Source organism: Microtus ochrogaster, chromosome 18, assembly GCF_000317375.1.
Source record: "Microtus ochrogaster isolate Prairie Vole_2 chromosome 18, MicOch1.0, whole genome shotgun sequence".
Classification (NCBI taxonomy): domain Eukaryota; kingdom Metazoa; phylum Chordata; class Mammalia; order Rodentia; family Cricetidae; genus Microtus; species Microtus ochrogaster.
Window position 1 is genome coordinate 60566118 of NC_022020.1, and position 12068 is coordinate 60578185.

Sequence of the window (12068 nt, forward strand, 5' to 3'; positions counted from 1 at the left end):
GTGGCAGAATGGAGGCCTAGATTGCAGCCCTGCTCTAAGTGGGGAACCTGGGTGGGCCACTTCCCATTGTGTAGCCTGTTTCCTCACCCCTGAATGTGGGGTTGGTTCAGACCACACAGCTTTCCATACCCTTTCTAAAAGCATTTTAAAATTGTTTCAATAAATGCCTTTTCTTAATTAACAAAGCCAATCATCACTCACACACACACACACACACACACACACACACACACACACAAATATTTCATTGGAGAAAAATATCTGTTTTTTTTTTTGCCAGCAGGTATCAGTTGCAAATAGCTTCTTAAACCATTTTTTTTTGAGTGAGTGGGAAGGAGAGAAAAGAGAGAGAGAGAAAGAGAGAGAGAGAGAGAGAGAGAGAGAGAGAGAGAACATGAGGTTTGGTGGGTAAGTAGTTGCTAGAATCTGGGAGTTGAGAGAACAGTGGAAACATGATCAAGATATATTGCATAAAAAACATTTTAAATGGTACAAATTTTAAAAGAAAGCAAATAGCCAGGCTGCTTAGATTTGGTGCCTGCCTTGGAGCATCAGTAGATGGCTACATAACTGACATAATACACTGACTAGGGTGGCCTAGGAAGCCAATTTCCTAGGTCTAATAATGATCTCTCTCCTTTACCTTCCTCCTTGGAATGGGCATCTGGGGTGTGTACCTTGAAAGGTTGCTGTGACATAAAATTAACTCACACATCTAAAGCACTTGCAGCAGTGACAGCAGCCAGCACCAGGCGGCCCTGGGTCCCCACGGTTTAACATCTAACCCTTAAGCCTCAACACATTTCTGGAAGTTTGGTGTGGTTGCTGTTTTCACGGACAGAGACGTTAAGTCCGTTCCCAGAAATCACAGGGCCAGCAGGGCAGAGTGGTGTTGATTACAGCACTGCTGTCTGGTCCCGTCCTATAGGGATCCCCCGGAATTATTGAAGGGCATTTCAGCATTGGCTTCCTGGGATTCCGTACTATTCAAGTGAGCTCATGGAGGTAGTTTTCAGAGGAGCCTGTCACCAGGTAGATCAATGACTTTAAATTCTGTTACCTTCCTGACTTGTCTGTGCTTATTTTTGTCTCAGTCTGTTGACTTCCGTTAAAGACAACCCTACCCTTCTTCTTCCTCTTATGAAATAAATGTACATTAGTATCATTAAAACATACCATCTCAAGACATATTTGCTTTGGAGGCATATCTGTCTTTCTCACCCACCCTCTGTCTTGTGAAATTGAAGATCACAGAATGTCTTTTTGTTGGTTTGTTTGGACTTTAAGGTCAATTCTCTCTCACTATAGCCCAGCCTGGCCTGGAATATTCTACGTGTACAGGACGACCTTGAACTCAGGACAATCCTCCTCTTCCTGAGTACTGGGATTACCATGTGAGCCATCGTGCCCAGCTCACACGGTGTCTTAACGAATGACTTTGCAGAGGAGGCCACTTCAATGCTGCCATGGGAGTAGTCAGGGAGTCCGGCTGACTCCGGAATGAATAGGTGGTCAAAGTCACATCTGGATTGGGTACCTCTGCCTGAAGGGGGCTCCAAATCAGCCCCTCACCCCTGCTAGGAGGTTCAGCCCCAGGTGAGGCTGACGGTAATGGATGTGAGACCTGGGCCTGTTCGAAGGTGGTAGCAGCTTAGGGTCTTTCTAGTCTTGTCCTCTCGCTGGAGGTGAGCAAGAAGATGAGGGCCCCATTGGAGGGTGCGGTGTGCAGCATGGGCTTCCAGCTCTTTATGTTTTGCTATGTGCTGGGCTTAGTTTTCTAGCGTTTGGCCGTGTTGATGTCCTGGCCTGACCCTTGGGGTGACTCCCTCATCCGGACTCATGACCTTGGCTGCTAGATCCACTTCTCTGGGATTCCTCCCTGAATCCTGGAGCCTCAGGGAAGCCAGCAAGCCCCAGGGGGGCTTGAACAGCACTAACCCAGCCACTGTTGTTCGTAGCTGACAAGTCTGTAACCATTGATGTTGGGAACATCGACTTGTGAATGTCCCCCATTGCTATTTGTCTTCCCTCAGTCTCACAAATCCCCCTTACCCCCCATTGGCGGTGGAGGAAACCACTGGGGTGATGACATGCCACCGCCACTGTCTCTCCTCACAGTCTTCCTGGAGTCAAGGCCCCCTCACGGCTCTGAATGTAGCCTGTGTGTGTGGCTCCTGCGTGTGGGGCCTATGGCTGTGCACACACATGCCTCTGCTTTCTGCAGGAGCCCGTACTCCGTCTGTTTATTTCCCATTTACAACCTATTCCTCCCCCTTTGCAAAGCGCCAGGATGGGCCTGGCATTCTAGGAACTGCTTGCAAGTGGTCCTCCAAGCCTCGGCGCCGGCCTCCGCTGTCCCCATGCAGTGAGAGTAATGGGTCCTCCCAGGGACAATTTGCATAAAGGATAAATAAGAGAAAGACAATGTGAAGTTTATTCATTTTTAAATCCTGCAGCGTTTGTGATTGAAGGCCCAAGCTCAGATGTTTGCCGGATGCGTCCCATTAAGACTCGGGGCTCATCTAATGCCGCCTCTGCTCCTGCAGGGGGGGGGGGGGTAACGCGAAGTTGTCCTCCGCACTGGAGGGCCGTTTCCACAGCCTCCCGTGCACCCAGGGACAGGAGCAGCGGGCTGCGTTCCTTTCACCAAGCTCCCTCACTTTAATTTGCTGTAACAGAGCCAGCACATTAAATACACAACATATTGGTGTCCCTGCGCACCCTGGAGGGTCTTTACCCTTCCTCGTCAAAGGAGCCTAGCATGCCGGGAGGGAGAGGAGAAGTGTTTGGCACTCCTGCAGAGTGATGCCTCTGGCGGGTCACAATCGACTGTCTGCCAAGGACTGTGCCCTCCCAAAGGACAAAGAGTGGGCAAAAGGACAGAGGTACCATTAGGCGTGCCTCAGAGTGAGAGGGGGCATGGAGATAGGGAGGACACCAAGGACAGCAGTGCATGTATGGATGGGGGGAATGTGAGCGAGCCTGGAGGGTAAAGGCAGAATGTCCCCAGTGAGAGCACTGGGCTGGGCCTGGTCATTCCAGGACAATGTCAAGCAACACATTTCCAAACAGCACGAGTTGGAGGGGCTGGATGAGGCTCTAACTTGGCTTCTCTCTGTTCAGCATGCCCTGGGCTCTGGGAATCTGGCAGCGGAGATGTAGCTGTCACGTTTGTGTGTGTTTGCGCCAACAAGTGAGGCAAGAAAAAGAGAGACCCTCCAGCAAATCGCCACTTCCCTTATGGCACGGTTCCCCGGAGTGGAGGCAACAGAACTTGGTGAAGAAAGAAGGGTCCACACAGACTAGAAACGCAGGGTGGGTCCCTGCAAGGTCACTAAGCTGGTACTCTTCTCTCCAGAGGGCAAGGTGCCCGAAGACTCTGTAGTCAGACTGTCCCTCCATACCTAGAAACGCCTGACTATTGGTGCTTAGTTTAGTAGCTACATGCTTGTGGTGATTGTCTTATGCTACCAAATGTTTCCATGGCTTCTGATCCTCACAACACAAATTGTTGCTATTACGACCCCGAATCTGAGACATCCCAGACCACAGAGCTGACAAACAAGTAGACCCAGCTCCAGCCCGGCCTGATCTGGTGGTAGTGACTGCATTGTTGATGGATGTTGTGATGGCAGTTTGGTAGTGGTGGTTTAGTGATAGGATGGGTGTTGGTATTGGTAGTGGTGGTGATCATATGGCGGTCTTTGTGAAGGTGTTGGTTGTGGTGCCAGATATGGTGGTAATGATGGGGTGATGGTGGTGGTGGTAGTTTTTGGCTATTTATGGTTTTCGTTATTGTAATATTTGCGATGATTTGTAATATTAGAGGTAGTATTGTGTTGGTAATGATGGTTGTGTTTTTGGTGGCCCTAGTGAAGGCAATAGTGATGGTAGTTTGGATGGAGGTGATGGTGTGGTAAAAGCTGTGGTAGTGGTGGTAATTATTTTGATGTTATAGCTGTATTGATGCTAGTAGTAGTTGTGGTGGTAGTGGTGTAGTTTAGTGATGTTCATGGGGATGATAGTTATGGTGGTGGTGATAATAGTTTGGTAGTGTTTGCTGTATTATGATCACAGTTATGGTAGTTATAGTGATGACAGTGATAGCTATGGTGGTGGTGATTACGGTGGTAGCAGTTATCATTATGGTGAGGATGATGGTGGTGGTAGTTATAGTGATGATGGCAGTTATGTGGTGGTTGCGGTTATGGTGAGGATGATGGTAGTGGTAGTTGTGATGATGGATATGGTGATTATGATGGTGGTGATGGCATTTATGGTGAGGATGATGGTGGTGGTAGTAGTTACAGTGGTGGTGGTTGTAGTGATGGTGGTAGTAGTTATGGTAGTGATGGTAATTATGGTGATAATGGTGGTGATAGTTATGGTGATGTTGGCAGTAGTGGTAATGGTTTTGATTCTGGTGGGGATATTGGTACAGGTTTCAGCAATTACGTAAATCCTCTTGGAGAAAGCACCAATCAACACCAACCAGACAGTATCTGTTTTTAAGTCTCCCCAGCTGTCAGCACTGGCACTTGCACCTGGCCTCTTATGGGTGAGCACGGAAGCTGCATGAACTGGGAAAGGGTATCTGAGCTTCCCTCGGAACCCAGACTGAGTCCTTAGGATGTGGCCCTGTGTGATGCTATTAAGGGCTCTCCACAAATGGCTTGGAGAAAATAGAGAGACCCCTCCTTTCTAAGTCTGACCCTACCTATGACCTTGATGCAATCTGTCAGCCAATTCTTCTGGAAGTTCTACTGTTTAGCCTCCATTTTCATTGTGTGGCTAGGCATGTCCTCTGAAACACAAACTTCCCAGTCTGAAGATTCTCTAGGACTGATGACACCATGAAGCCTCCTGTGGACATTCTGACCTTAGCCAGAGCCCACATCCCCTCTTGTTAGATAGAAGGACTCTTCTGGCTTAGTCATCCCAGTAAGGAATTCTAGGCATAGACTACCTACTGGTATGTGATATTCCTCATGCCCAGGGAGAAGAGGCTGGGGCAGGGGCTGAGGACAGAGAGAAGGACACATGACGATGCTGCTTGGGGTTGGGGAAGTCCTAGGACATGAGTCAGCTGCTGGGTCACACAACACACACTGTACCCAGGGGACCTACTGACCTGTTACCTTGGTTTTCACACAATACACACTGTACCCAGGGGACCTACTGACCTGTTGTTACCTTGGTTTCCTTATCCCATTGTGTTAACAGGCCAAGGTCACGGGTACCAGACCTACAAGGAAAGGAACAAGCTATACATAGAGATAATTGTCAAAATCTTGTTTAAAATGAAAGTCACTTGCCCTGGATACCTCTCTAGCACCCAAGGCATTTCTGAAACATTGTTTTACTTGGTTTGACTTAATCAGAGCTCTTTGCAAGAGTTCTGAAAGTAACAATATAACATGTTCTTATGCCCATTTTGCAGAGTTTGAAATGATGACCAAAGTGAGACAGAAAGTAAATGGTAGAGACAGCACCAGGTACAAAGTCATTAATTAATTAATTAATTAATTTATTTATTTATTTATTTATAAATTTGTTACTGAACTCCCACTGTGTTCCAGGCACTGTGTTAGCTACTGAGTAAGCACAGTGGGCAAGAAATGCTGTTGCCTGGGCCCACAGTTCCCACACTGAAAGCATTCGTTCCGATTTCAACCTTTTACCCATCACTGCGCTTTCTTGGATGCCATAAAAAATCAACAGGTGTGACAAAGAAGTTAAAAAAAAATAGCACTGCTCTGCTCAGAGCCAACAATGCTGAGCTGCTGGAAGTCTGAACCACCAAGGCAGGGTGCACACCCTTAAAGACCTGTGTGCCATTCTTGTCCCTTCCCCGACCCATTGTATTAACGCTTGATCACATTGATGGTAATTACAGATACTGTTAAATTGTTTTGGCAAATGTCATTGGCATGACCAGAAAATATGTAAAAATTTTATAGGGCTTTGTCCATGATTATTTAAAATTATCAGAGTTGAAACATCAGTCTCTTGGGAGGGATTTGTGGGAGGGGATTTGGTAGGGGCTGAAGGGAAGAAAGGCATAGGGAAAATGACATAATTCTATTTCAATTAAAAATATAGTAAATAATATCAGTCCTTGGGAAAACTCATTTGTGGGGGCCACTGTGCCAGGAATGGCTGGCCCACAAGGCATTGCTCTGTGATCAGGATTCTACCCCCAGGCCACTTCACTCTGGAGATGATAATATCAGGCCGTCTGACGTTTATCTTCATCCCAGGATGCCCTTCTGTGACACCACTCTGGCCATCCCAACAGAGCCTGTGGCTGGTTCACACAGACAAGAGGGCTCCAAGCTCTTCTCCTATCTTCAGATCTCTGAATCTTAGCGTGGCCAGCTGAAGAAATGGAAGAAGTTCAAGGAAGATGCTTCAGGTTAGAGGGAGGCATTTATCTTCTGATGAGAAGCTATCTTGACCACCTTATGAGGGGTAACTCACTAATTCTTGTGTTAAAAACGTTTGTTGTTACTTCTGTGTGGACTCTCTTCCAAGTCAGGCCTGGGCTGATTGGAGCAGTCCACAGACAGGATGTTCTAGGTATGGGCATTCCTAGATGGCCCAAACTAATTTCAGCCCACAGTATAATCTATATGTGTTCCCAAGATGGCAGTAGCAAAGGGTCTTTAATATCAATAAAGGATTAAGAAAAATAGTGCACTTGCTAAGGACAGACCCCAGTGCCTTCCTAGATGACTTCTTAGAATCCTATTACTGATCTTGTAGGTTCCTGAAACCATGTTTCTTGCCAGCGTTAGGAAAAGGAAATGAGTCTCCCCACAGATGGGCAAGCAAGTCCTGAGCTGAGAGTCACAGGAAAGCTCCACTCACCTCAGTCAACACTTTATCCACATTCCTTTAACTTAGTCCACCCTAAAGTTTCCTGAATTCCCTCTTAAAACATGAGCAGGTGACAGCCAGTGACAGTTTACGTTGGCTTCTCTCAGGGTCAGTGCATCCTCAACATGTTGACAGTAATGACCTAAGTTGACAACTCCATTGAACTTCCGAAGAAGAAATCCCATCAGAATGGGAACGAGGGCTGGGGGGATAGCATAGGATTCCCACACAGCTCTTTCAGGGAGATTTACGGGCATTTGGAGCATGTGGAACAATGGTCTGTACCCCTGTCACTTGTATTTTAAATAAATGCTGATTGTCCAGTAACCAGGCAGGAAGGATAGGTGGGGAGACCAGGCAGGGAGTAGAGGTGGGGCAATGAGAATTCTGGGAAGAGAGAAGTTTCAGTCTGCAGTAGTCATCCAGACACAGAGGAAGCAAGATGTGACTGTCTCGCTGAAAAAGGTACCAAGCCATGTGACTAACACAGACAAGAATAATGGGCTAATATAAGATGTAAGAAAGAGTTAAAAAAGAAGCCTGAGACACTAGGCCAACCCGTTTATGATTAACATAGACCTCTGTGTGTTTGTTTGGGACTGAATGGCTGTGGGACATGGTGGGAAAGAAAACCTCTCTCAGCATACATCTCAAGTGATGAGCACTGCAATTTGCCTCCCAGAAGGTGCTCAAGAAGATGGCCTACTCCTCCTAAATACTCAAGGAGATATTCTGTGGCAGATTGGCCCATTGAAAAGGTGGTCCTGGGTCTCCTTGCAAAACAGAGCAAGGATATGTGAGCACATATATCTAGAGACTGGGCCAATAACCAAAGTCTCAGGATGCTTTAATCTCAGACATTGTTCATCACCAGCATGCTTTTCAGGAGCTTTTGGTGTTGGTTCTAGCTACAATTAGTTCTGTAACCATATGTGGTCCTTGGCTTCCTCATCTTCAAAATGGAGTAAAAAAAAAATAGTATCATTAGCGTTTGCTACAATGCTGGGCTTAGAGTCTTCTTGAGGTACAGGGCAAAGGCTGCTTACTTCCTCAGCCCTTTGGTGTTCCACATGGATAAGGGACCACACAGACAATGAGATGGTGGTTCCAAATGGGAGTATGAGCAAGAGAGGGGAGGAATACTCAAGGTTCCTATAATAAAGATACAGCCAATAGAAGGTCTAAGATGTATAACTGCAGGGCAGTGTAGGATTGCAGAGCCAGAGTTCCCCTGCCTTTGCCTTGTTGTTAGACTGTCCCTGAGCGGCTAACGTTGAATTATTGTGCTTCTTAGAGCAACAATATTCATTCTTCCTATGTCACAAGGTGAGATTAAAGAGGCAAACAGAAGTGGGTATTTGGAAAGAGCTTGGAGAAGTGTGCCGCACCACTCAATCACAGATGGATTAGATTAACAGCCACGTTTAATTGTTGGGACAGGTCTTCGGTTGACTAGAAAACATCGGACCATTTCAGACTTTTTTTCTGAGCTTCCTGTCCTTTGCCCTCTGCTGCTACCAAGTCTGTATACTCTGGGATACGTGCTCTCACACTGGCAGGTATCAGAACCAGGTGTGCCTGCTGAACAGCTTGATGATTTCCATTCTGAGTTTGGGATTTAGCAGGTTCAGGGTGGGTGTCTGAGAATTATGGTATCTAAGTCCCTAGACACTGCTCTTTCTGGTGCTGATGCTGTGTCTGAGAACCAGTGACATTTTTTTTTGATGTTTTCAGAGTTTGTGTGGATTTTTTTGTAGTTTGGTTCCTTCTAGGCTGTCTCGTGGCATCTCTGTACAAAGGGAGTAGGGTAGGCAGCGTGAGGGGTGTTCCATAAACAAATTGGAGCCCAGAAGCTGAAAGTGATGGTACTACAGTTAGGGTCTCTGGACTTCCTCCTCCCTGTCCTTCCCACTGGGCTAAAGTGCCCCCTACTGGCCAGTCACTCCTGGCCATTAGCCTCCTGTCCTGACAGGAGCTCAGGCCAGTGGTTAGGTGTCAGAAGCATCTCCTGGGGACAGAGCTTCAGGCATTTGTTTGCTTAGTGGAAGGTCTAGGAATAGGAAAGGTTTTCACTGTCCCTGGCTGCTGCAGCGGGATCTGCCCCATCTGTTCCTTCCTCATCACCAAGGCCTGAGTGGGTAGCTTTCTCCAAGGTTCAGGTATGACTCCAGTAGACCTAGCCCTTACCCCCATGGCTTCTCTGGACCACACTTTCATTAGCTGCTCTGAATCTTTTCTCCTAACTGGTGGCCTTGGCCTAGAGCCCAATTGTAGCACAGAATCAGGCTAAGCCAGTTTATGGTTACAATTCCCGCCTTTGCTGTCTGGTCAAGTTCCTTCCCCTGCTTCCTCACAAAACTGACCAAGCTCTCTGCATAACCTCCTTGCCCTGGCTGCAGGCATCTAAGGAACTCCATTGCTTGCAGGCCTGGGTTGAGCCTCCTGCTGCTGCAGGCATCTGGAATAAAACCTGTCTTACCACTTACAAGTGTCCAAGGGATTACCTTTTCTTTAAAAACAGAGATGTGTTTGATGACAGGTCTTGAAAATGTTCTTGAAATGGAATGACTTGTGAGCCTACCATGTGAGTTCTCAGTGCTTGAGCAGACAAGGAATTTACTCAGCCCACACCCCCAAAAGCAGCCTTTTGCTAACTCCCAAGTCTGCAGGCCCTGCAACCTGGGAAGGGACAATATGAATTTTGCCGTTGACCTTTCCTTTACTGTATGGAAGGGCCCAACTATTCCCCATCTAGTGAAGCCCATGCTCTTATAGCTGCCAAGTGAGGTGGAGTCTGGTCCCAGAAACTGAGAGTGGCCTTTGCACCAGACCATTCCAGGCTGCTCAGAGAGGGCATGAAAACCTAGGCATGAACTATAAAACCCAGCTTGGAGTACATTGTTCTCTCTGTGAGGCCGCATACGCTCGCCCCTCTGGCTGTTTTTCCCCTCCATTCTTCTTTCCCAGAGCCTCCTGGCCTGAACAGGCCTGTACGCTGCAGTGGCGATGGCGGCGGCTCTCTGGGTACCCGTGTGCGCGCGCGTGTGAGAGAGAGTGTGTGTGCGCAGGTTTTCTCCAGAGTGACTGGTTTGTGCTGTCATCAGCCGTTGTTTTGGTAAATGGCGAGTTAAACAGATATATCCAAGCGTAAAATCTAAAAAATGTTCCCTCTGGGCGCCCGGGGGGTGTTGTTTGAAACCAACTACATATCAATTGAGCGGCGGCGAGCGGATCCGATGATAAATTCCAGTCAGCAGACGCCTTATAAATTACATTTTTTTGTTCGCGATCTTGCCTCATCTCAGCTCCCCAGAGGCCCTTAGACTGAGAACTATGATTGTGTTGGAGGAGCGTTTGCTCAGCTTGAGCGAGGCCATTAGCATTGCATGTGCCAGGCCGTCCCTGCGCTCCCCCACCTCCCCCGCCCCCACCCGCCCCTTTAACAAAATACAATATGTGCCGGGTAATTTTTCTGTTCATTATCTCATTGTTTTCTGTAAGTACAAGGTTAGATTGAATTACTGCGGGCTCCGCCGTCTATTTGTAATTCTCCTTCCATGCCGAGCTGCTAATGAATGGGCAATTTAGTCAATTCTTTGTAACGGCTTCTTCTGTGCGTCAGCCACTTAATTACTCTAAGCCTTTCTCACTGCTGCTTTATTGCATGGAAAGTCGGGGCTGCTTGGAGAGCTTGGCACGGGATCTCCAGCTTCCAAAAGAAAAAAAAAAAAAAACAGGAAAAATTGTTAGAGACAACCAGGCTTCTGCGTCCTAGATGCCGGCTGCTGTGATCTCAGCCGGCTCAGGTCTATCACACACAGAGTTTTTCCTCCATCCTTGCTTAATTCTGGCCTTTGTGGTCAGCATTTCTATCAGGACAGCAGGAAGATGTGAGCTCCTGCTCACAGCACAGCCTTAGAGGGAACTGTCCTAGTATATAGAAAATGCTTTATGTTAGCCTGATTATTTTGCTATGCACATCACTGTGGCTGCTCCCAGCTACATGAATCCTGCGGTCCTATCCCATGCATTCTGAACTGCCTCTTTCTCTGTGCACAGAGCACCTCACTCTCATGACACAGGGAAGGGGACACATGGTTATTAGCTTCTCTGGGCAAAGGGGATGTCAAGTCTTGGCAGAGAAGGACTTGCCTGGGTTCAATGAAGCAGGTTGAAAGGATAAGGGTTATTGCTTGCCTAGGGTACCCAAGATCCTGGTCTTTTCTCCAACCCACCCTACTACCAAGGGGTACGTCTGAATACTGCCCCTGTATTGGATGGAAGTGTTTCACAATGAAAACAAGAGAAGGGTGTCCTCAGAGGACTAGTATAACTCTGGAAAAGGAATGGTAGCTTTCTGGGAGTCTGAAAAATCACAGGGAGCTAGGACTTACGAAATAAACACCAGTCTGCCTAGCAGCACCGCTCCATACATCTGCCTGAACATTCCTTTGCAAGCTTGAATTGCCGTACACATACACATTGTCGCCCCAATCGGGACTCATTTGAAAGTGGAGCACCATGCTCAAGCCATGTGGGTAAACTTAGACTGTCCTGAGCAAAGCTGGTCACGTGGTCACCTGCCCAGGCAGTGAAGGAAGGTAAGAGCTGTGACCACTGTTTGCCCACCTACAGCAACCCTGGGAGAGGGACATTGCCAGAGGAACTCCTGTTCTTGCAAGGATTCTTGTCTGCCTCAGAGTACAGGGGACTCCAGACAGCTATAGGAATCTCAGCCCGTGTCTGGAAAGCGATGGCCTCCACGCTGCTGAATGAATCATGGCTTCTAACAGGGACCTAAGGATGAGAGATGAGCTCTGCTGGTATTTCCACCTGGATGCTGTAGCAGAGTAGGGCATGGGCTCTATTGACTGATTTCCCAGACAGCCTCCTGAAAGTGCAGAGCCCCTGTTTGGGAAGCTCCAGCTCTCCCTTGGGTCTGCTTTGTGTCCACTCTTCCTTTGGACATCAGTTTAAGTTGCTTCTTTCAAGAAGTCCTCCTTGATCTCAGGGATAATTAGCATCAGATCCCCTGCTGGCCTAGCTCATGACCCCTGGTTTTCTTTTCCATCACTCAGCACGGTTGTCATGGAAGTATGTGGGTAATTGTGTACTCAGTGTTGGTTGCTCTTCCTCTTTCCCCACCGGCTCTGACCATCTGTGTGCAGCCCTCAGTAGACAGAGAGTTC